This window comes from Panthera onca, chromosome C1 (genome assembly GCF_046562875.1).
Source record: "Panthera onca isolate mPanOnc1 chromosome C1, mPanOnc1 haplotype 2, whole genome shotgun sequence".
NCBI classification, from domain to species: Eukaryota; Metazoa; Chordata; class Mammalia; order Carnivora; family Felidae; genus Panthera; species Panthera onca.
In genome coordinates, this window is record NC_138346.1 from 205,761,119 (window position 1) to 205,786,276 (window position 25,158).

General features: G+C 50.7%; 1 protein-coding gene, 2 long non-coding RNA genes and 1 pseudogene across 3 annotated transcripts in view; 3 read left to right on the forward strand and 1 right to left on the reverse strand.

Moving 5' to 3' along the window:
* ALPL (alkaline phosphatase, biomineralization associated) overlaps nt 1–15,449 on the reverse strand; it is a 58,088-nt gene extending 42,639 nt beyond the window's left edge. The window contains exon 1 of the mRNA XM_060625558.3: nt 15,316–15,449. The gene's annotated coding sequence lies outside the window, so the exon portion shown is untranslated. The remainder of the gene's footprint in view (nt 1–15,315) is intronic.
* LOC132673141 (uncharacterized) lies at nt 5,594–6,500 on the forward strand. Its single transcript, XR_009607880.3, has 2 exons — nt 5,594–5,830; nt 6,262–6,500. It is a non-coding gene; the product is annotated as an uncharacterized LOC132673141 (long non-coding RNA).
* LOC132673140 (ATP synthase F(0) complex subunit k, mitochondrial pseudogene) lies at nt 6,694–7,252 on the forward strand (annotated as a pseudogene).
* LOC132673143 (uncharacterized) lies at nt 14,635–22,513 on the forward strand. Its single transcript, XR_009607881.2, has 2 exons — nt 14,635–14,912; nt 22,294–22,513. It is a non-coding gene; the product is annotated as an uncharacterized LOC132673143 (long non-coding RNA).
* Nucleotides 22,514–25,158: the final 2,645 nt, after the last annotated feature.

A 25,158-nucleotide genomic window follows, 5' to 3' on the forward strand; every position in this document is an offset into this window, starting at 1 on the left:
AAAATATGACTAGACTCAGGAATATGAAGAACTGTGACAAATCAGTAAGAAAAGGACAAAAAAAGGACAAGAAAGAAAAATGGGCAAAAGACGTCACCAGAAGAGGACTCATACATACTCTACACACTCAACTTTGCTGGTAATCAGGGAATTGCAAATCAAGTCTACAAAGAGAAATTGTTATTCTTATTGGATCGGAAAAAACTGTAAGTGAGACAACACCATGTGTTACAGAGACACAGAACAGTTCTTATATGTTACTGGAAGGGGTACAAACAGACCCAACCCATTTTGTTCTTGTCTTGTAATGCTGAACAAATTTTCACATACCCTATGACCCAACAATCCATGGCTAGGTATATATCACGAGAAAATTCCTATATGCATGCATTGTAAAATGTGTATGTGAATATTCATAGGTACTTTTTCCACACTAGAAAAACACCTGAAAGTAACCCAGTGCCACCAACAAGAAATCAAATAAATAAATGTGAAATAGTTATCTGGTATATATCATATATACAAAAGTAAAGAAATATATATAACTACATGCAACAATTGAGTCAATTTCAGCTATAGGATTCAGTGAGAAAACAAGTCTAAGGAGATTACATAAAGTATGATACTTTTATGAAGTTAAATATATATATTTATGTATGACTCGTGTATGAAACTCACATATGTGATCTTAAATAACAGTCAAAAAAGTCAAAGTTTGGGGCATCTGGCTGGCTCTGTCAGTACAGCATGTGACTCTTGATCTCAGGGTGGTGAGTTCAATCCCAAATTGGGCATAGAGATTACTTTAAAAAAAAGAGGAGCGGGAATTAGAAACCCTAGATTCAGGAGAGTGGTGACCCCACATGAAGACAAGTGAAGGCAGAGAGCTGGAGGAGCCTGGAGGAAGATGTAAATTACTGTCACTATCCTAGTCCTGGTAGTGTGGATGACGGTTCATAGGAGTTTTTAATTTATTTTTAGTAATAAAATAGACAAAGAGCCATTGTGGACCAGTGATGAGGATCATGATTAATCCATTGAAAAAGACCCCAGGGTCCATACAATAACTTAAAATGGAAACAAAAGTGTTCCCCATATTTGCATTGTGCCAAACACCATAGAAAGTGCTCGACACCTATTCTCTCACTGTGTCCTCAGCAGTCTATGAGCTAGAAACCATTACTGTCCCCATTTTATGAGTAAACTGAGGTTTAGTCACTTGGCCGTGGCCAGTTATATGGAACCGGGGTCTGAATGACTCTTAACCAGGTCCCTGTTCCTCTTGGAGCCTCACCTTTCTGTCAGACTAGGCAATGTATGGAACTTTCTTGGCAAAATTAATGTCCACCTTAATGCAGAGGGGCTGTGTGGGCACGTTGGAGAAAAACTGGTTAATGACTATGGGACCTAGATCTAGTCCCACCACCTCCCTTTGTGGACCTCAGGAGGGTCACTTTCCCTCTCTGGGCCTCAACTGCCCCACACCATGTGTACTTAGAGAGGGACAGAATGTCAAGTCCCAAAGGCTATTCCTACTCACATTTCTCAAGGGGCCATCCAGCAAACAGGAGGTCACCCAACCCCTTATTTCTCCTGGCAGGCCCCGCTTATTCTTCCACAGCTGGTCAGATGTCTGCCATCTCTGGGTCCTGCCCGCCTCTCTGACAGCACCTCCTGGCCCCCACCCCGCACCACACACAACTTCTCTGCCCTGCTTTCTCCCCTCAGAGCTTTTACCCTGGCCAATCATCAGCCTGGAACACTCTTCCCCCAGGAAGATGTTTGGCTCATTCCTCCTTCTTCAGGTCAAAGACCACCTCTTGTGTCCTTTCCTTCCCTGCCCACGCGGGGTGAAGAGGCCTCCGCTCCTCTCCAGTTCCTCACTATTTCACAACCCTGTTCATACCCTTCACAGTGCTCACCACTGTCTGAAATTAACATAAATACTTCATCGTCTGTCTCTTCCAGTACAATGGAGCTCCAGCTGGACTTTGGTGGCATTCATTGCTGTATCCCAGCACCTAGAACCACACCTGCCTATAGATGATGCTCAGTAAATATTTGTTGGAGGGGGAAAAAAAAAAAAATCTAATACCACCTGCACCTCGTCCAGAAATCCCTTGTGGTCATTCTGCCCAAGGCTTGGTTAGGTGGCCTCCTCCAGTCCCATGGCTCCTACACTCTTTCATGGGTCTCTGTAGGGACTCCTTACATGACTATCTCCTCACACACTGGATGCTTCCTGAAGGCAAAAACTAGACCAGGTTCATCCATGAATTCTAGCACCCAGCCCTGGGCCTAGCAGGCAGTTGGGCTAAGAAAATGTTTGTCGAATGAGTGAGCAAATGAATGAATATTGTCCTCTGCATTTATCTTTCCCCCTTCCTGACTCTGCTTCCTCCTTTCTCCACCCAGACAGGTGCTAAGAAGTTGACACCCAGGTGAGCTGATGAGAAAGGCCACTGAAGCAGGGGCAGCCCCTTTCTTCCCCCACCAGCAGCCACTTGCCACTTCAGAAAATGAGGAGACACAGCCAGATGCCGGCACTGCCTCTCCCAGGAATCATCTGGGGCCTGGCCTGGCCAAACCAACAAGACAGGCACTCTCCCTATATTCTGCCCACCATGATTGGATGAGGAAGTTGGCAGGCCTACCTCAGAGCCCCAGCCAGAGGCGTTGCAGAGCTGAGCCCTCCACGGCCAGGTGCCAGCTGGGAAACACTCAATTATTCAAATCACACAGCTACCCAAAAGAGGAAAGGATCCACTTCCTCCAAAAGGGGGAAGTGGGACAGGCAGGCCAGCCCAGGGATTTGGTGTTGAAGGAGGAAATTTCAGAGCAAAGTCCTCACATAAGCCAGCGCTCTGAGATTCCCCACCCCAGGAAGACATTGGAAGGCTGGGATAGAAACCCAGGAGAGTCAGGCCTGAGGCCAGAGCCCTGGACTGAGGCTGGGGCCAATATCCCGCTGAGGTCTCTGAGTTAACAGTGGCTTCAGCCAGGCTGGTTGCCCTGGCCTCCCCCTGACCCTGGTCCTGGAGACACAAGGACTGCCCTACTGTGCCCACCCCCCACCCCAGCCCCCATTTCTCCCTTCCCCCAGGAATCACGCAAGGGACAGATAAACTCTGCACTCCTCAAGCTCAGGGGGCCAGGAAGTGTCCTGTAGTCTGTTCCTGCCTTGCACCTCCTCCCCGAGTCTGGCTCCAGAAGAACCATGAGGTTCAAGAGGAGTTTACACATCTGGCCTACATAGATTTATCTAGTTTTAAATGATCACGGACTGATATTCTGGAGCCAGGCTGCCCAGGTTCAAATTCTGGCTTAACCACTGATGGGCTAGCTACATGACCTTCAGTCCTCTTTTGTGCTTCTATTCTCCACCTTTAAAAACAGGGATTCCAGTAGCTACTCTGTGGGGAGGCTAAGAGGACCCGATGAAAAAGGGCATAGCACACGTAGGGGTTCAGTGAACGATGGTGCTTACTATTATTATTCAATATATTAACGTTGTTTGGAGCCAGGTCTGGAACTCTGGACCAGACATCCCCAAACAGACATTATCTCCCTCACCGGAGCCAAAACCAACCTGCTCAGCAGAATGAGAGGCAAAGGGGAAAGAGTCTAGGCTCTGGGTCCAAATCCCAGCTCCCCCACCTACTAGCTCTGCGACCCTGGGCAAGCTACTTAACCACACTGAGCCTCATTTTTGCCTCTGTGCACTACAGACCACAGCAATACCTCCTTCGGGGCAGTCATGGTCCTTCTAGTCTCTGTTGCTGTTGGCCATGGGCAGTTCCAGGCAACCAGGGTGCTGACACATGCCAGGACTATCCCAGGCAGGGGTGAGGTGACAGCTTGGTTTCCCTTCCTGGAAACGTCTGTTTAGGCCCAGCCCTAGTGTATGATGTGCAAGTACTCATTCATTCACCAAATATATATTAAGTGTCTACTATGCACCGAGAAGCATGGTTCATATAGATGCAGCACACGATGGCCATTACTATTATCAGTAAAGAAATTAAGGTTGTTTAGCACCGAGGGTGCATCTGTGAACCAAATGTACAAAAAGACGGGGCAGTGGTAATCGTTGGGGGAACCCATTCCCGACCAAGGGCCGCCAACAGGGAAACTGGCTTGTCCTGCTGCCAATCGTTAACAAACGATTTATGAGCTGGTGTCATCGGTGGAGATGTGAGGACACCAATGGAGATGTAGGAAGGGCAGCCGAGCTCGTCCTGGGGTGGCTCTGGTGTTCAAACCCAGTGGGACAGCCTCCCCAGGTTTCCCCACAGTGAACCGAGTGCAACCGAGCTGGGGGAAACCCTGCCGGCTGTAGCAGCCTTTCATTAACCCAAGGACATCAAGCATTTGCTGCACACAGACACCTGGATTGATAGACACTGAACTTCACAAAGGATTCAGATGAGGTTCTTACCCTCTAGGAACTCATACTCAGAGGCAGACACTACGCAGATGACCGGATTACAAAGAGCTCAAGATTTCTGAGCCAGATCTAGAAAAAAAAAAAACCATGCTACCAACAGACGACACAGGCAAAGAGGGCGCTGCAAAGAAGAGGACAGCAGGTGCAAAGGCCAAGAGAAGAGAGGCTAGGGAACACATGTGGGGAAAGCCCATTAGTCTGGGATCCTAATCGGAGTTTGAGGGCTGATGTTGCCATTGTTTGACCTGAGCCTCAGCTTCCCCTGTTGGCATAGTGAAGATAATATTTTTTTTCAGGCTGTTTTAAGGATTCAATGAGTTCATGAATAAGAAAGGGCTTTAAGGGGGTGTCTGGCTGGCTCAGTAGGTGGAGCATGTGACTTGTGATCTCGAGGTTGTGAGTTCAAGCCCCAATGTTGGGTGTAGAGCTTACTTAAGCATAAAGAAAAGAATGGGCTTTCAAAATGGAAAAGTATGATAGGAGCCTAGGAACTGAGTTTGGGAGTATCAAAGTGACTTATCCAGGGTCGTGTGGCTGATTAGAACAGGAGCTAAGGGGGCACCTGGCTGGCTCAGTTGGTAGAGAACTTTTGATATTGGGGTTGTGAGTTCAATCGAGCCCCACGTTGTTGAGTGTAGAGATTACTTAAAAAATAAAATCTTAAGGGGCACCTTGGTGGCTCAGTCGGCTAAGGTTCCCGACTCTTGACTTTGGCTCAGGTTATGTTCTCACAGTTCATGGGTTCAAGCTCAGCACTGTTAGTGGGATCCTCTCTGTCTGGCTCTCCCTGACTCCTGCTCGTGCTCTCTCAAAATAAATAAACTTCAAAATAAATAAAATCTTTTAAAAAAACTTAAAAAAAAGAACAGGAGCTAGGACTGGTGCATCCAGGATGGGGGATCAAACCCACCCCACCTCAGCTGTACCACTCCTGGGTTCCCACCTCCTGCCCAGTCATCAGTTCAGAAAGTCCCAAGGAACAGGTAGAACATTGAATCCAGGTCACCTGGGTGGCTCAGTCATTTAAGCTTGATTTCTGCTCAGGTCATGATGTCACAGTTCAGTTTGTGAGGTCAAGCCCCGTGTCAGACTTGTGCTGATGGTGTGGAGGCTGCTTGGGATTTGGATTCTCTCTCTCTCTGCCCCTCCCCTGCTCATGCTCTCGCGCGCGCTCTCTCTCTCTCTCTCTCTCTCAAAAATAAACAAAGGAATGAATGAACAAGCAGAAAGAACATGGAATCCCCTGGCGTGGGGACTACCATTTCCTCCCTTTGGACCCCAGACCCAATTTTCTAACCTGTCAAAGCAGAGATGCCATTTGCTGTGCTGCCCCCAGGAGTATGTGGAACAGAGGTGTTGCATGAGAAAGAGCACTCTGCACAGGTAAAGGAGGGTCACAGTCACAGACGAGAAATGAGGATGGTGAGCTGGGGAAGAGCAAGTGTGGAGTCTGGAAGTCCCCACGCGGAGCTGGCGAGGGAGCCAGCTGCAGACTTGCACAGCTGTGACTTAAAATCTCAGCGGCCCCACCAGTTCACCAAGCCTCCGCTGGGTCACCAGCCAGGGCAACTCAGGCAAATTGCTTCACCTCTGAGTCATTTCCTTCACTTGAGAAATGGGATTAAAAGTGTGAATAGATATAAAGCAGTTAGCAGCATGGCTTGGTGCACAATAAATATTCATAAAATGTTAACTACTCTTATTATGACCATTATTACCTACTACTGATACCAGTACATAGGGTGGGGGAGGAGTGAGCCTAACTCTCTAGGACAATCTGCAACCAGCCTGTCTTTCCACTCTTACTTTTAAAGCTTGGGCTGTGACCAGCTCTAGAAGCCAGCACCGCCCCCTTGAGGACTAAACAGGGGCACAACTGTATGGCCCTGGAAAGGCCCTCACCCTGCACCAGAGGTGAGTTCTGGTCCAATCTAGCTGAGTTCCTCCTGCTTTCCCATACAAAGGAGGAGCAGGGTGACAGTGACCTGGAGGCCACCCTGGGCCTGTCCCTTCCCCACCTTCCACCCAATAACTAAATCTAATTTGGTTCTGTGACATCCTTCAGTCTTATTTGCCAACTCAAATTAGTTGATAACGGCTGCCTGGAGCGCTGCGTTTAGAAGGTACTGGAGGTTGGAAGGAAACAGAGCAGTGGTTGATTAGTGATGTCTGACATGGGCGTAAAGTAAGCAAGTAGCAGCATGAAAGCCAACTGCTTGCCATACATGAACTAGAAAAGTCCTAAGGCGGTAGGCTGAAGAACACAAGCGGAACTGGTGTCTTTTGCAAGACTGAAATCATGGCAGGTCCAGAAACTAATACCCAATTCCGACTCACTGGTATCAGAAAATATTTCAACTCTTACACTCTCACAGGTAGAATGAATTGTGTACTGGCCACATACGGAGGCATCGCTTTGATGGTCTCATACTTCAAGTCAAGGTCTAAAAAAACACCAGCTGTGAAAGCAACATAAACAGATTTTGAAGTGTACTTCATCTGCTAAGTTCCTATGCCTGGAGAAGCTAGTGTTCAGGTGGGGTAACTGAAAGCCAAGAGGGAAAGGGTCTTGCCTAAGGTCACACAGCCTGAATGGCAGGGCTGGGATCCACACCCAGGGTCCTCTGGCTTTCTGAGGATGCTTCCTGCCAGGACTGTCATTTCCTTCCTCTTGGCTAGAAGAGGGGGTGTCCAGGTCCCAAGACCCATTGTCTGAGAGAATAAAAGCCCAAACAGGGCCCCCTAAGCTTGGTTCCCCTCAGCACCATCACCTCCTTCTCATCCACCCTCCCCCCAACCCACAGCCTTCAACCCCACCTCCAGCAAATCCCAGAGGCAGATGGTTCCAGTGCAAACAAATGTAGATACCAAGGTCCCCCAAGGGCTTGGATCCCACCACAAAGATTTGAATTCAGATGTTTATCTGATTAGGCGGGTCTCCCGGATTTGGTGATTCCGCCTTCCAGCTGTGTGTCCTTGAAAAAGTTAGTTAGCTTCTCTGAGCTTCCGTTTCCTCCTCTGTAAAATGGAGGAGGACAAAAATACAATAAGATCATTCAAAGTGATTAGCTGCAGTCCTGACACAGAGTAAACCCTTAAATGTTAATTGTAAGGATTAGGTCAAAGGGGGAAAAAAAATCCAGCATTTTCACACCAAAAATATTCAGGTGATTCAGACAAGGGTTTGGAGAGCAAGCCTGTTCATCTTTGATATCTGCCTAACTGAACTGAAATATGAATTACTGTTTGATGATTTCAAAATAAATAAGGAACCAGATTCTTCTAGGAAAATGGATTTTGTCATCCGTGTCACAGAGGAGGAAGCAGGCTCGAGTGGCGGATTCGCAACAGGTGGGGACAAATGGGTGTGCTTCCCACTTTCCAGCTGCTTGACTTCATGCCTCAGTTTCCTCGTTTGTAATGTAGCATTGGCCATACAGGGCTGTTGCCACACCAAATGAGCAGTTCCAGGTGCGGCCACTGGGCCACCCCTGGCCTGGCAATGTTAGCAAGTGGGGACCTCACTTAAGGAGGCAGAGAAAAGAGAGCAGTTACTGCACTGCTAAATAGGAATGGGCGAAAAGAGGGAGACTCAATCCACTGAGGCACTTGCTGCCCAGGAGGGTGGCAGACGGGTAAGTTATTAACTCCTGTATGTTAAGAGACCATTAAGTCAATGTGGGGACAGGTGGAGGGAGAAATTAACAAATGATAGTCAGAAAGGCCAAGCCTGACACAGTTTGGTGACAGCCAACAAGAGGCCTGGGGGATCACAGGACAGAAAACCCGGGAAACTCGGCCTGGGATCTGAAAGGGTACCCACCCTGCTGTTTCGGAGACAAAGTGAGAAGGCGGACCAAAGAAGGCAAGAGGCTGACTTAACAAAAAGTCACCCGGTAGATCCTTTTTAAAGACTGGATTTATGGGGGTGCCTGGGTGGCTCAGTCGGTTGGGTGTCTTGACTTCGACTCAGGTCATCATCTCATGGCTCGTGAGTTAGAGCCCTGAGTCGGGTTCTGTGTTGACAGCTTGGAGCCTGCAGCCTGCTTCAGATTCTGTGTCTCTCCTTCTCTCTCTGCCCTTCCTCCACTAGGGCTCTGTCTCTCTCTCAAAAATAAATAAACTTTAGGGGTGCCTGGGTGGCTCGGTCGGTTGAGCGTCCGACTTCGGCTCAGGTCATGATCTCTCAGTCTGTGAGTTCGAGCCCTGCGTTGGGCTCTGTGCTGACGGCTCGGAGCCTGGAGCCTGCTTCGGATTCTGTGTCTCCCTCTCTCTCTGCCCCTCCCCCGCTCATGCTCTGTCTCTCTGTCAAAAATAAATAAACATTAAAAACATTTTTTTTTAATTAACTTTAAAAATAAAAATAAAAAAATAAGGATTAGATTTATGGCTTTTCAAATAAAAGCCACCTAAACACTTTTTTAAAGAACATTAAATGTTTGCTGATCTTTGCCCAGAGGCTTGCGCACCTGACCTGGCGAAGTTCATCCCCGAGTCAAAATGAGGTCTGGGAGGATGAAGATACTTCTATGGAACACGCCTGGGGGCCGGGCCTCACTACAGGGTGGGTGGAGGTCTTACTCCCAGAAATAGCTTCCCAGCCCCCCCCCCTCCTCCCTTCCCTGGGTCAGAGATACTGGGGGGAAGGGTTTGAATCCCACATATCTACCCTCTGAGCCTCAGTCTTAACAGCAAAGCAGCAGGAGGTGGGGAGGTGAGGATCAGAGATAATGTTGAAGGTACAGACACCCAGCGGGCACTCACAAAATGCAAACCCACACAGGGCACATTTCTGAGCTCCTCCAAAAGGCAAGGACCAGGGGGCCCGTGGTTACTCCCAGGAAGGAGGGCTCCCGCTTGTTCATCTTATATCCCCAGAGCACTTGTGGACGCCTAGAATCTCACGTCTAGGCAGCTGCCTCCAGAGTCCCTGTATTTAACCACAAGGCTTCTCGGCCTCCCACACTGCCCTCCAGCTCAGTCACGTGGACTTGGAGATCTGTGCTGCCACCATGGTGCCTGCCCATCATGGCCGGGTCTTGGCACCGAGGAAAGGGGACGCAACAGAGTCATGGGTTCAGAGCGCAAGATGGCGTTTCTTGTCTGTGGAGTGACACCAGAGCACAGGGCTGTTGGGAGCATTAGGTGAGCCGGTACTTGTCCAGGGAGTCCCTTCCTGAGGGAGCTGCATTAATCTGTACCCTGGAGCACCCAGGGCTGCCTGTCCCCAAGGAGATAGGCCCCAGGCCCAGCTATCTGCGTCCTGACAGGCTGATGGTGGCACCCCTAGACCTCTAGAGCCCTTAGAGTCTCCCCGGGGACCACTAGAGCTGGAAGAAAACCCCTACGTGTAGCCACAGAAGGATGTCCACGTGTCCCACGTTCCTACTGCCAGCCTCCTGAGGGCTGGCCCAAGCCTCATGCAGTCATTCAGATGAGATCTGAGCCCTCCTTCCAAGGCCTCACAGCACCTTGCTCAGAAACTGCAAACTCACAAGGCAGGCAGGTCATGTCAGTGAGGCAGGTGGGTGTGAGGGAGAAGGCAGTCGTGAGGACTGTGGTAACATGGACAGAGCAGCGGCTAATCCACTCCAGCCACAGTGGCCAGGCAGGAATGTGGGCCCGTGCGGCCACATCTGATCTCTCAAGAGAAGTAAAATGAAATCACTTGGCTGAACAACAACAACAACTACTCAATCAATGTTTTTAAATCACCACAGGAGTCACTGAGCTGCCACAGCTGTCCCCTGCCACCTTTGGAGGGCAGCCTGTGCCAGACCTGCCATTACCTGGGCCATAAATATTTGAAGGCCAATTGATTGAATTAGACCCATTCCAAGTCTTGGAGAAGTCAGGCATCTTGGCTTACAGATAAGGAAACTGAGGCTCAGAGAGGGGAAGTGAGTTGCCCAAGGTCACACTGGTAGTTAGTATATCAACTCTGTCCTCCTGAGATGAGGATCTTTTTCTACTAATCCACACCCCCTGCATCCTCCCTCAACAATTCTTTTCAAAAAATAGATACACTCTACGGATGCACTCCCTTCTCTGGGCCTCAGTCTCTTTGGTCTGCAAAGCAGCCAGCTGACTGCGTCAGCTTCTAAACACCTTCCAGCTCTGAAATCCCAGGCATCTATGAGGTATCCTCACTGGTCAGTACTTTGTGGCCTCAGATGAATATAAAATAATAATAATAATGGGGAAGACAAGTCCACATTAGCTGGGAAGGAACACTACAATTTTTAGGGAAACCTAACTCCTGGTTACTGGAATTCAGAAAGAACAAGGGTAATACTCAGGCAGTTTAACCACCATCCGACAGTTAAACAAAAACACATCTGGTTTAACTTCATGTTCCTCTCTCCTCCCCCAACCCCCTACCCTCATCTCAAATTTTACCCCTTAATTTGAGAAGTCAAATTAAATGCAAACAATTGATTTCATGCCACAGTGAGGTTGAGAATTTCAGCATGGAAAACTTTAAGCAGGAACTTTTTCTGGGAGCAATTATGAAATGTTGGGGGGTGGGATGGGGAGGTGGAAAACGTAGAGACTACTCTTAAATGTTCTTGGGACAGTGAACGTTCTATAAAAGTTGTTGAGGGCCGGCTGTGAACACAACACTCAGAGAGGCCAAGTGACTTGCCTCAGGTCACACAGCTAGGACTGGAAGCCAAAATGCCAACCCCAAAGCCAGTATTTTCCCTGCTCTCTAGGCCTCTTAACCTAAACAGGGCCTTCCCTCTGGCCCTTATGGACCATCTGCCAGTGATGAAGGAAAATGCCCTGGGAATAGAACTCCTAAGCCACCAACACTTAGCCCAGTGTTGGAAAACCATTTATGATCTTGCTGGCCCCTCATAGCAGCTGCAAAGTACATATTACTAACCCACATTGCCGATGATTTCTTCATCTGAGATTCAGAGAGGGAAAGTGATTCGTTCCGGGTCACAAAGAACTGCTGGGAATGAACCTCTCATCTACTGCCCCCAGCTGCCCTCTAAATGTCAGGATACCTCTAGAAGGAAAAAAAAAAAAAAGGAAGCCATGCTTCTTAGCCTAGCTCCAGCCTGCCTGTGACTACGTTGCCCTGGGAAGCTTAGTCAGCATTCCTGTGGCCACGCAGGAAGATTTCTGAGCACTGGTCCTCAGCCCAGCTTGCTCACTCTCTCCGCAAAGCTCTCTCGGAGCTCTGGGATTTGTATTAATAACTTCAGTCGGACCTATTTCAAGGTGAGAACTCTGAGCTGTGCTGCTGGATCCTACTCCTGGATTAGGAAGGCCCATCCCCAGAGATGGGTACGACACGGAGATCACCAGACTTGGAATTTTAGCCACCTGGGCCCTCACCCCCACTTCCCAGGTAACATCTGTGTGTCCTTGGACAAATCCCTTCCTCTCTCTAAGACCAGTGTCTTCATCGGTAAATCGAGGACAGCATCTAGCTTGCAGGGAATGTCAGATAAGTCAGCCAAGGGACAGGCAGGACTTGAGCTTGGTTTCACCCCAGTTCCAAGCTGGGACACAGCGAGGCACAAGAACAGGCAGAGGGCGGGGCGCAATGCGTGATGACAGCTCCAAACCTGTGCCCGGCACAAAGCTCCAGGCTGCTGAGCCAGGCTGTATCTCAGATGGTAGTGAGGGCATCATGCCATCCTATGGGGCAGCCAATCAGAGAATGGGTTGAGCCGAGGCGAAGGTGGGTGGCCAGGGTTCAGGGGTAGTGACATAACCTCACACCCAGGGTCAGAGTTGCATTTTTTGCTGAGATTAGAGCTGATCATAGTCAATATTTTCTTTAAGTACAGGCACTAGCTAAACACCTCGCATGCGTTAATCATGTATAGACCTCACCATCAGTAGGTACCGGTTTGTTGTTTTTTAATATTTTTGAGAGAGAAAGAGAGAGAGCTCACACGCACGAGCAGGGTAGGTAGGAGCAGAGAGAGGGGAGCAGACAGGATCCAAGAGAGCTCTGCACCGACAGCAAAGAGCCCAATACGGGGCTCAAATTCACAAACCGTGAGATCATGATCTGAGCCGGATCTGAGCCCAAGTGGGACCCTTAACTGACTGAGCCACTCAGATGCCTCAAATTACAGTAGGTACTGTTTATCGATGTCCTCAGCTTCAAGGAGGACACTGAAGCACAGCAGGGGACAGAATCTGTCTCAGGTCACACAGCTAGGTTGCTTTTTCTGTTAGAGAGAATTAAATGTTGGCCAATCAATTTTTTTAAATTTGTTTAACATTTATTCATTTTTGAGAGACAGAGAGAGACAGACTGTGAGTGGGGGAGGGGCAGAGAGAGACAGACACAGAATCTGAAGCAGGCTCCGGGCTCTGAGCTGTCAGCACAGAGCCCGACGGGGCTTGAACTCACAGACCACAAGATTGGGACCTGAGCTGAAGTCAGACGCTTAACCAACTGAGCCATCCAGGAGCCCCCAATTAAAAAAAAAATTAAGTTTGGGGCACCTGGGGGGCTCAGTTGGTTGGGCATCCAACTTAGGCTCAGGTCATTATCTCACGGCTCGTGGGTGGAGCCCCACATCGGACCCTGTGCTGACAGCTCAGAGCCTGGAGCCTACTTCAGATCCTGTGTCTCCCTCTCTGACCCTCCTCTGCTCGCACTGCCTCTCTCAAAAAAAAACTTTAAAAAAAATGTTTAACGTTTTTTAAAGTTTATTTTATTTATTTTGAGAGAGAAAGAGCACACGGGAGGAGCAAAGGGAGAAAGAGAGAATCCCAAGCAGGCTCTGAACTGTCAGTACAGAAGCCAATATGGGGCTCAAACTCATGAACCGTGAGATCATGATCTGAGCCAAAGAATTAGGCCCTGAACCGACTGAGGCACCCAGGAGCTCCTTGGCCAATCAACTTTATACATGTTATTGCATTTTAATTTTTATTTTTATTTGAGAGCAAGAGACAGAGAGAGAAAGTGGGGGAGAGGGCCAGAGGGAGGGGGAGGGGAGGGGGGAGGGAGAGGGAGAGAGGGAGAGAGACAGGGAGAGAGAGAGAGAGAGAGAGAGCAGAGAGAGAGAGACAGAGAGAGAGAATCCCAAGCAGACTATACACTCAGCACAGAACCTGAGGCAGGGCTCAAACCCACAACCCTGGGATCATGACCTAAGCCGAAATCCAGTCAGATGCTCAACCAACTGAGTCACCCAGGAGCCCCTGTATTACTGCATTTTCATCTTCTCTCTTGTGAATTACTTGATTGCGATTCTATGGGAATGTCGGAATATCAGCTCCACGAAGAGAGCTTTTGTCTGTTCTCTCCTGCTCCATTGCCAGCACCTAGAACAGGGCTTGGCACAAAGCTTAATAAGTATTTGTTGAATAAAGATAGCATTGTTTTCTGGCCTCAGTTCAGTTTTATTCCTCACAAGAGTCTTAGGAGAGAGACATACTCCCATTTTACAGGCGGTGACACGGACACAGAGCCTGTCTCACTCCAGGGGCTGGGAAGTTGGGAAGCTGTGTCCAGGGACCTCTTCTGCCTAGGGACTTCAGAGGCACGAAGTTCAGGGAGAAAAAAAGAGACAGAGGGACAAGATGGGCAGGGGCAGGGAGCAGTAGAGTGGGTGGAGAGAGGACAACACAGGTGGGGAGGGCTGGACATTTGGAGAAGGCAGGTCTGGAGGGTGGGAAGGGAAGGAGCCTTGGAACTCTGAGTTCAAATCCTGGTGTCCTCACTTGCTTAGTTTCTGTAAGCCTCAGTCTCCCCATGTGTAAACCAAATGGTGCACGTGAAGGGCTGGGGCAGGCCTGGCACACATCAGGCCCTCAATGCAGTCTCTGGCATCTTCACTAAGTCAAGGAGCCAACCCTTGCCTCCTTGGGAAACCTGCCCACCTGTACAAGTTTTCCCCAGGGCTCAAAAGCCCTTTCTGGCCTCAGAATCTGAAGCTTCTTTTGATCTCCAGCGTTTTCCTCCTCCACCCAGAGGTCTTTGTAAAGGCCCCCCTCCCCCAACCCCATTATGTGTTAGAAAAGGGTCAGAAGGGACAATGATGGGGCTTTTCTCAGCTTCCTCCCCCACCATTGTGACCATGCATTTAACCTAAACTGGGCATGGGAATCAGCCTTGGGCAACCCACTTACCTGTGGGCAGCCAGAGGTGAGGGGTAGGCTCCCTCTGCTTCCAGGGGTCCAGGGCTTTGCCCCCCCACCCCCCCCCCCTCCCCGCTGCTGTGGCCACCCCAACTCCCAGCAAACACTCACAGGCCAGTTGTCCCCTCTCCCCTCCCCCGCCACCACGCGGCTCTGGGACCCCAGAGCCTCCCTCCCTCTGCTCATTCCAGCTTTGCCCCAAACTACTTTGGACCCCACGTGGACACACCAGCCTCCTCCCCAAGCGTCTGAGCGTGATCTAGAGGTTCCTAGGTGGGAGGCATGAAAAGACACCAGGCAGGGTGCTGGGGTTGGCAGCCTGAGTCTCTGGATCTCCCACCAGGTGGGTATCATCAGGGCAGCTCGGTCACGGGACACCGGGGAGAGGCGCGAAGACAGGTGTAGGTCCCAGGCAGAGACCTAGGAGGCAGGAGACCCTAGGACTGCAGCGGCGGTCCCGAGCGCGGTCCCCTCAGCTCGCGGTCCCCGTGGGCGCCACGTCCAACCTCCAGCCTGGCCCAGCGCGCTGCCGAGAGCCTCGGATGTGCACGAGTTCGGGAGCGGGACAGGTGGCTGAGGGTCGCGAACGGGCCGCCCTGGGTGGTGTGCAGGCGCGGAGGTCCGCGCTCTGACATTTCTATCCCTTCTCGCCGCCGGTCCCGGACGAAGGGAGGATGTGGGAGGGGCCCGGGTCGACCACGTCCCCAGGGATCCCGGAGAGCCGGGGGATGGCATCGGGTCCTTACCTGAGCACAGTTCGTGGGCGAAGGTCTGTCCTGGCACAAGTGACGTGGGGCCGGTGCGCTGGGACCGAGGGCCCGGAGTGGCGGGAGCGCGACGCTGCCGGGGCCACCTCCCCCGCGGGCTTATAAAGGCGGCCGCGGGGCCGGGAGGGAGGCCAGGGCAGCCCTCCCCCGCGCCCGCCCCCGCCCCCTCCCCCGGCCCGGGCCCGGTCCTCCCCGCCCCGCCCCCCGCCGGAGTTGTGTTGGCTGACCTGGCAGCGCGGCCAGGGCGCCCCCTGCCGGGAGACGGGGCGCCCCAGCTCCGTCGGGCTCCTCGGCCCGCGGGGGAGGGACTGGCGGGGGGGGGGGGCCCAGCTGCCGGCTTGTTCCACCGCCCCCTCCCCTCCCCGCTCTCTCGGTCCCTGTCCTCCTCCCGCCGGGGCCTTCTCTGCCTCCCTCTCTGCGAGGTCTGGCGGATTCAGGTCTCTGCGCGCGCGTAGCCCAGTTGTCTATCTTTGGTTCTAACTTCGTTCTGTGTCTCTTGTGGGTCTTTCTCCTACCCTGTCTTTCTGCCCTTCTCTGTGTGTCTGTCTGTGTCTGTCTACCTTTCTTCGGGTCTCTCCATATCTCTATTCGTCTTTATGCACGTGTCCTCTGTCTCAGACGGCTAACACTCTTCCCGGCTAGCTCTCTTCCCTGCCCTTGGGTTCTCTCCTCCGCTAGGGCCACAGGAAGCAGAGGGTGACGTAGGAGGGGTGGCTTCCAGAGGGGAGCCTCCACTAAACAGGGGCTGTTACCTCTTTTCTCCTGAGAGGGAAAGGGCCAGCCAGGGTCCATGCTGACTTGTCCCAGACAGATTCCCAGCCACTAGCCTCCTGGGTGACAGAGGAGTGAACCACACTTCCCAAGAAAAGGAGTCAGACATCCCGGGTTCAAGACTCCACCCTGGTGACCTTGGACAAGTCACTTGGCCCCTGTGGATCCCCCTGTTCCATAGCCACTGTATTCCCTGGCTTCCCTCACCACTTGCTGGGAGAGTCATATGAGAGAGTAGTTGAAAAGCGCACAGGAAACTCTAAAATTCTAGATGAATGTGAGGGGGGTGGACAGGAGTAGATCCCAGCACTATAGGCCTCGTCCCTACTCCCCAGTGACCGGCCCCATGAGCAGGGGGGATCTGCCTCCTTTCCCTGAGAACCAGACTGAGTTTGAATTCTCCTGACAATGTTCTGCCAAGTCTCCCAGCAATGTCTGAATGCGTTCAGTGACAAAGACCTGAGACTGCCTCCCGAGAAAAGGGTATTTTCGGTGGCCTTTAGCGCTGCCTGGAGCAATCTGTACCTCTAACCCACAAAAGCCAGTTGGAGATTTGAAGGCATGGACGTTGGGTCCCCCAGATCTCTGCCATCCTCAATATCTAAGCCCAATCTTCCTGCAGCCACCTTGTCCTAAAAGTGAGAAGGGGGTCAAGTCTAGAGCAGAGGGGAGATGTTGTCAGCACCAGCAGAACCCAATACCAGCCCAGAACTCTCTGGCCTGCTCCATGGCAGCTCAGGGCCAGGCATCTTGCATATATTATTTCCCAACAATCCCATTTTACAGAAGAGAAAACAGGGTCCCAGAAAGAGTACATGACTTGCCAGTAAGACTGGAGCCAGAAGTGGGACCTGGCACCAGAAACTAAGAATGTCTTTGCATTTGTTTTGGCTTTCTGTATTTTTAGCAATTGATATTGTTTCTTCATTTACAGGAGTAATACAAGGTTTCTTTAGCAGAGGAGAGGGGTGGTGAGAGAGAAAGAGAGAAAGAGAGAATGAATCCCAAGCAGGCTCCATGCTCAGCTCAGAGCCTGATGCAGGGCTCGATCCCACAACCCTGGGATCATGACTTGAGCCAAAATCAAGAGCCGGACTCTCAACTGACTGAGCCACCCAGGTGCCATGCACACCCCTTTTCTTTTTCAAGAGCATTATTTATATATTTAATGGCTTAGGTTATTACAGCAAAAATCATGGATGTGGTAAATGAGTGAAGTTTAGGAAATACACGTTTGTATAAGACATCGTGGCTGAAAACATCCAGAACTGACCAGAAGCTAAGAAGGCCTCTGTCATTGCTTACAAACTCCAAGCAAGGGTTTAGGGATAGGAGGAGGCTTGAGATGGTGTCATCATCAGTGAGCCAGGGGAAAATCCCCAGGCATGGTAAGTGTGCCTGTCACAGCGTAGACAGATGCTGGGAGGCTGAGCCAGCAGGAAGTTGGGGGAACTCTATTCCACCTGTCATGGGTCCCCAGCACCAACCCCTGACTTCTGATCTCCCCAAAGCTATGAGGGATAGGATCTTCTGGGTGCACCACATGGCCAGCTTGGGGCCCCTGTGTCTGGATGATTTTCCCCAAGGTACTATCCTACTTTGGGAGTCCACTGAGAGGAACCACTGCCTGGGCAACCCCACCTCCTTCCTGCCTTACCTCTCCTAGCCTGCTCCTGGGCTCTGTCCCACAAGGAAATTCAACTGAAGCAGGGGCAGGGGGCACCCAGCGGCCACTGCTGCCCATGCTCCCTGGGTACCTCCCTTCCCGGTGCTGTCAGTGAAGCAGGAAGGAGGCCTGGATGGGAAACCAGGATCCCCACCTTCTGGCTCTGCCCTAGCTTTCCGGGGGAGCTGAGAAAGTCACTTCCCCTGCCTAGGCTCAGATGCCCTCTGCCTGGATGGACTGACAATATCTAAATCCAGAGGAGAGTCCAGGATTCTGGGACCACTTGGCTGGTAGAAAGCAATTCATTATATTAGGTTTCTCTACGTCTACACATCCCCTGTCTCTGGAGCTCTGTTTCCTTATTGGAAAAGTAAGCAACTTGGACTGCCTGACCTCCAAGTCCCCTTTGCCCAAAGAACTAATGATCTAATGAGTCTCACAACACTTTTATATGGTGGACAGGGCAGGCATTTATAGTCCCCACAAGAGATGAGGAAACTGAAGTCCAAAGATGTTATTTACTTAGAGGTCAGGGTCGAGGTGCCTGGGTGGCTCAGTCGGTTAAAGTGTCCAACTTCGGCTTAGGTCATGATCCGACGGTTCGTGAGTTCGAACCCTACATCGGGCTGTCTGCTGTCAGCACAGAGACCACTTCAGATCCTCTATCCTCCTCTCTCTCTCTGCCCCTCTCGAAAATAAATAAACATTAAAAAAAATTTTTTTAATTAAAAAATAAAGGTCAGGGTCAAAGCTGGGGCTTCTACTTTTTTCTACTCATCTATTTACTCCATATTTATTAAGAGCATGCGATGAGCCCCCTGCTTTTAACGAGGCCTGAAGTTTACCAGGCCTTAGAAGCCAGGTTTGAGATGAGAAGGCCAGGAGGTCCAGGGTTCTAATTCTGACTTCCACTGCCCCTTGGGGAGCCTCCTTCACTGGGAAATGCTGAGATGGAGAGCACTGGTGGCTCAGGCCCTGGATGGAGAGAGAGGAAGGAGAAGGGACAGAGAGAAAAGAGACAAAACTCTGAGGTCTGTTTCCAGGGGTTGGTGGGGGGAGGGGGGGCAGTGAGGAGTGGGCTCTGACCTGGGGCTGGGGAAAGACTGCCTGAAATCTAGGTGGATATTTTTTTTAACTTTTTTTTTTAAAGTTTGTTTGTTTGTTTGTTTGTTTGTTTAGAGAGCACACGAGCAGGGAAGGGGCAGAGAGAGGGGGAGAAAGAGAACCCCAAGCAGGCTCTGTACCACCGGTGCAGACCCCGTCTCAGGGCTAGATCTCACGAACCACCAGATCATGACCTGAGCCAAAACCAAGAGTCCAGAGCCTAACGGACTGAGCCATCCCGGAGCCCCTCTAGGTTGACATTTAAGGGCGCTGGGCTCTGGAAATGCTTTGTCTATTCTGACCCCTGTATTCAAAGGATCATTCCATCTCAAGCCCAGGCATAACCAAAGTTTCAGCCACTTGTGTCCCGGTACCACTTTCAGCCCCACCTTCAGCTCCATAGAACAATGAACTGAAAGGCTCTGCAAGACTAAGGAGAAGACGGTTTCGTTCGACCAACATGACGCCCAACAGTACTGAACACTGACTTCGTGACAGGCCCTGGTCTACGTGCTTTGCACCTGTTAACCTATCTGATCCTCACAACAACCCTACAAAGTAGGACTTTTATTCCCACTTGACAGGTGAGGAAGCTCAGGCATACACAGGCTGTCATTTGCACAAGTGCCTGCCGGGCGGGTGTAAAACGCTATGTCCACTAAATCCGCAACGCTGAGGCTGCGTCATGAATGTCCTCCTCGCTTTTCAAAGGAGGAAGCTCTCAGCTCAGAGAAGCTTAACAATTTTATTCGTCCAACGGATGGATGACTGCTCCGTGCCAGGCACTCTTCTAGGGACTGGGGACACAAGTGAATAAAACAAAGATCTCTGTCCTTATGGAGTTGACATTCTAGTTAGGGAAGACAGATAATAAACATTATAAATATCTAAGTTATATGGTACATTAGACGATGTTAAGTGGGGGCGGGTGGGGGCGCCTGGGTAGCTCAGTTGGTTAAGCGACCGACTCTTCACCTTGGCTCAGGTCATGATCTCATGTTTGTGAGTTCAACCTCTGCGTTGGGCTCCAGGCTGGCAGTGCAGAGCCTACTTGGGAGTCTCCCTCTCCTCTCTCTCTGCCCCTCCCCCTCCCTCAAAATAAATAAACATTTTTTAAAAAGAAATGTTAAGGAAGTGGATAAAGAGCTATAAGGAAGAACAAGAGTGCCTCCCGGGGGCAGATTGTGGCATTAAATAGGGTGTTGAAGGCCAAGAAGATAACATTGGAACAAAGATGAAAGGCAAGAGAGAGCCTGTCTGAGGACAACCAGTCAACGGAGAACCTGAGTTGCCTATGTCTCATGCCTGGGCTTTTGCGCTGTGTGTGACATGCCCTCCCGGACCAGTTCTACCCTCCAAGCCTCACACCAGCCTTGGCTTCGGCCCCAGGCCTAGGTTTACTCCCTAATCCTGCCCCAACCCCTGTCTGAATCCCATCTGAAGCCTAGCGCTTGCTCCAGTCCCCATCTTCTCTTAGTCCAATCTTTCAGGCAGTACTACCCCAAGGCGTCCCTTCACACGGACAACTCCATCCCCAGTCCGGGTCCCTCCCATCAGTCAGCTTTGCAGCTGGCGCTCAGTACCCTAAGAACTGGCCGGTCCCAGCTGCTCTTAAAGGGAGCCCTCCTCACAAAAGGGGAAGCCCGCTTGTGAGAAACCCCATTGTCCAGGGAACAATGTCCCCATTTTGTCCTTTATTTCTAAAAGGGCTTGTGAGCAGGCTCTGAGCTCTGAGCTCCCAGCTCTGAAAGGGAGCATGTTGCTTCCTATTCTCAGCCTCAGAGAAGCCCGTAGGCCAAAAGGAAGGACTAAGGCCATCTACTGGGGGTTGGATTCCAGAGGCCAGAGCAGATTCAGGCAGGCCTGGCCTTAGCAGTCCCGTGGCATTTCCAGAATGGAGGCAGGAGACAAGCCATCCCTAATAAGTAGAAGAAAAGCTGGCTGTACCCAGGATGGCAGGGGAGAGACCTTTTCCACTCTCCATCCTGCCCTAACACACCAGGTTTTCATCATCTCTGATAAAATCTTCCTTGAAGATTTGTCTGTCCTCCTGCCTGTGCCTCAGCCTATCTATGACCTCCCTGTCTTCCAACGGACACATCTGAGATGGTTCTCGGACATGTTCTCACTGGAGGTTGTACCACTTTGGCCCCTCACTTCCTGTTAGACACAGTCAGGGACCCAAGCATGCTTTAGGGTGTGGACAATGGCAGGCCGATATTGGTAGGTTGAGGTTTACTTTAGTGATATTCATAAAGGCTTAGTAGGTGTCTAATCTATTTGCTTTTAATCAAATACATATACTAGTAACCCAAGCCAGATGTGACTGCCACATCTTTGTTTCCAGAACATGGGCTGAGGATATCTATCTCCCGACGACTGGCCTTGGGTTCAGTGCATCCCCCTGCCCTTGCTTTCACCAATGACCTCTACCTTGACATGTCAAAGCCATGGCAGGGGTGGAGAGGTACCACTAGCTGGCCTCTTGACTCCCAGCAAAAGCAAAAGAGTAGGAGTTGGGCATCTTTGTCAGACAAAGAATGCCTAACAGGATATGCTTGTGAGGGACCTGAGGGGTGTTCAGTTTTATCTCCTGCCAAGGCTTTTACTTCCTGGCTCTGCTTACACCAAATACAGCTTGACGTAGAACATTCTGCTTTTCAACAGGAATCCTGAACTCACCGTCAACTTGGATTGCAGACCATGGGTATAAAGGGCTTCTCTTGGCAAAGCCCTCCTACTTCCTTCCCTCCTTTTAAACAGGCCTATGTCCATGGAGTCCTGTCTCTTGCAGAAATTAACTAATGACTACAAAAAATGAACACCTATTCCAAAATCCTGAGATTTCCCCACAAGTCTCCTTAAAGAGCAGCCTTATAGGCACCGGTTTGAATTCCAAGATTCAACAGACTACAGCACAACCAACTCCTTCACCTTCTATTTTAGACTTGCCAACATCTCAGCCAGGAGCCTGGGGTCCACCTGTGCCCCTCCTATCTCCTGAGCCCCACAAGCTCTGGGTCTATTACTCACAACCTCCCACTTCTGGTCCCAGTTTCTCTATCAGCTAGGAAGTTGTAACTAATAGAAAATCCAACTTCTCAGACGGGTTTTGAAAATAAAGGGAATTCTCTGGCAAACAAAAACAAAAAGTCTACGTTCAGAGAGGCTTTTCGCAGTGGCGCAGTGATGTAATCGGGCCTTGGTTTTGCTCTGTTTTTCCATGTCTCAGCTCCTCTTCCTCCTTCTTGGCCCCACTCTCACTCAGGCCAATGTTAGCAAGTTACAGAAGTCTCCTTTAAGATATTTTTAAAAAGTAGAAATCTATCTCCTCACCCAAACAAACACAGATCTTAGGATTGACCCAATGTCCATCATGGACTCCCTAACAAAGTCACCACAATGATTGATTCCAGCCAATCCAGGCCCGCTGGGGGAGGTGGAATGGGATTCAGCTCACCCAGTCTGCTCTGAAGGAAGACGGGAGTGCGTGTTGGGGAGGCAGCTCACAAGCACCCCCACACACAATGGCTTTAGGACTCAGGCAAGTACTCGCACTCTTGCATTTATGGATGACTTTGTACTTGCCAAAGCACTTAGAAGTAAATAATAATAAAAATATTTGATATGTGTAAAGTGTGATAGGTTTTCAAATATATGCTCATTTACGCTCATGCTAGAAAGTTTAAAGTTTAAATGCAAAAAGGAAAAATAAATGAAAATGGCCTGTAATCTTATCACACAGAAATATCCCATGTAACACCTCGGTATGTATCTTTCCAGATTTAAAAACAGAAGAGAACAAAACAAAAACTCTAAAAGCATGGGATCATAGGAGACAGACGGCAGGTCCCTGCTTTTCTCGTGTAACTTGTACACATGTTCCCAATCCCTCCCAGGTTCTTAAATCCTCTGGATGCCATTATTTCACTTTCTCCTCTGGATGGGGGTTATTACGATCCCCTTCTACAGACCATGAAACAGAGGCTTGCAGAACAAGTCAAGAGCAGGCAGCTGGCACACAATTCCTAGCCCCTAACCATGGTGCTTCACAGTCTCTGAGCGGGGGAGGAAGGGTGCGCTGCCGCTCTTTTACAAAGTGCCAGCAAGTGTTCCTGGAAGGTAAGACTAACCACATGCCATACCTCCGGGACAGTTCGGTCTCCTTTCCAGCCTCCTCGTTGGTGGTTCCAGAGGGCTCTGGGCATTCGGAGGAACGCCCGTGGTTTAATCTTTACCACCCCAAAGTGCAGTGTCATGGAAACCCAGGGACTCCAGACTCTTCCTCTACCTCGAAGGGTGGGGGTGGTGTTGGGGGTAGGGCAGAGGGCAAACACTTCACTTCAGCTGCCAACTCCCCCTGCTTGAGTTATGGGTGCAGGACTGGAATCAAAGCATGTGATACTTGGCCTCAGAAGGCCTGAGTCCCTACCTCCTAACAGCTTCTAGTTGAAAGGCTGTAGTGATGATCAGCCCACTCTGAATCAGACTACCTCGATTCAGACAGATCTGGCTTCACTGGCTACGTGACCCTGAGCAAGTGAGCTGTGTGACCTGAATTTCGTCTGCTGTGAAATGGGCATAGTAATACACACCACATGGCATTGTTGAGAAGCTGAAGACAAACTATATAAACACCTGGGAAGAGTGTATGATACCTAATAAGCATTTAATAAATATGAGCTATTACTGATTATTACTATTATTTTATTAGATATCTGTAATGAGGAGTCTAGTTGCAGGTAATAGAAAACCACTGCTGCAAGGAGGAATTTATTAAAAGGAAGTTTGTCCAAAGGAGCCAAAGGCAGGGAGGCTGCCAGGCCTCCAGAAGAAATTAGAAGCAGGGATTTGATCAATCACCAACCAGACCACTTCCCGTCTCTGAGTTTCTTTGCACCTGCTTCATTTCTCTCCCTGCAGACCCCCTGACCCCTCTTCCCAGTCTTTGCCTCAGGACCTGGCCTCCCCAGGGCTGCCTACCAAAGTGCACATGGTACAGCAGTTTTGGGGTGGCCAGAGGAGGGAATCGGATTGGCCCAGTTGGGTCACATGTCCACTCCTGGGCCAATCAACTCTGGGCGGGGGTGGAGTCACACAGTGCCAAGATGGCAGCTCCCGAGGAAGTAGTCGGCTTAGCGCTGGGACAGGACACCCGGATGATGAGTTCCCTCCTCCTGGAAGCCACTGTTGCTGCTGCTCGGTTCCCGCAGCGAGAGGCCGAGCTCTCATCCCGACTTACGTAATGGGCCTGCTTGCAGTTTCCCTCCTCCTGGGGGAGGCCCGACCGCCTTACCCATTGCTCTTAGTAGCCACCACAGGACACCCCTGCACACGCACACACGCGCGCGCGCACACCTGGACACACTGCAGGTTCAGCCCAAACCTAGACTGGCCTGCTGACCCCATGGCCATGTGAACTAAGAAACTGAGGGGAGGGCAGTTGTCGATCAAGAGAGAGGCAACGTCAGATTCTCCTGGGGCGGGCCGCCTTGTGGAACCGAGTGGAAACAGGACGTGGAGCGGGCCAGCGGAGGGAGGAGGAGAGCACAGTCACTCAGGGAGAAACTGAGGTAAGAGCGACCTACTGCCCAAGGCCCTGAGCGAGTCCCCCAGGCTCCCGCTCTCCAGTCCCCACCTCCAGCGCAGGAGGCCTGGCAGAGCTTACTCTCCCGGGCTCGTGGAGATCCCTGGAATTTCCAGTTCCAGCCTCACAATTCCCTCTCACCCCGATTTTTGTTTTGTGTTACCAAAAATGCCCTACCCAGGAAAATTCACTTCCCCATTTCTCCTTAAAATGAGCCACAAATCATCCAACTTCCGCGTTTCTTCAGGGAGAGAAGGCACAACCAACCCACCCCCTTATTTCTCCTGGGCAAAGCCGGTGGGGGATGTGCGGGCATGTGCCCATGTGTGTGCCTAGAGCGTGCACCAGAACCACGGCCATTTAAGGATACTTCAATGCTGGTTCGCACCACAATACTCTTCTTGTCCCAGTATCACCTGATCTTCCCGGGGGGGGGGGGGGGGGGGACAGAAAGCAACTTGCCCAAAATGGCCTGTAGAAATGAACAGTATGGCTTCCCACCCCAGAGCGTGGGCACTGCATTCCTGAGGGCAGCAGGGGAGGGTCCATAGGGTGGGGGGACCTTCTCCAGGCCTCAGAGTTGGGCCGGCCATGACACGTCAAAGCAGGACTGGAGTAAGGACTTTCAGGAAACTATTTCCACCACTGTCGGTGCTTCCGCATGTATATGCAGAAGCTGATACCGAAGCCACTG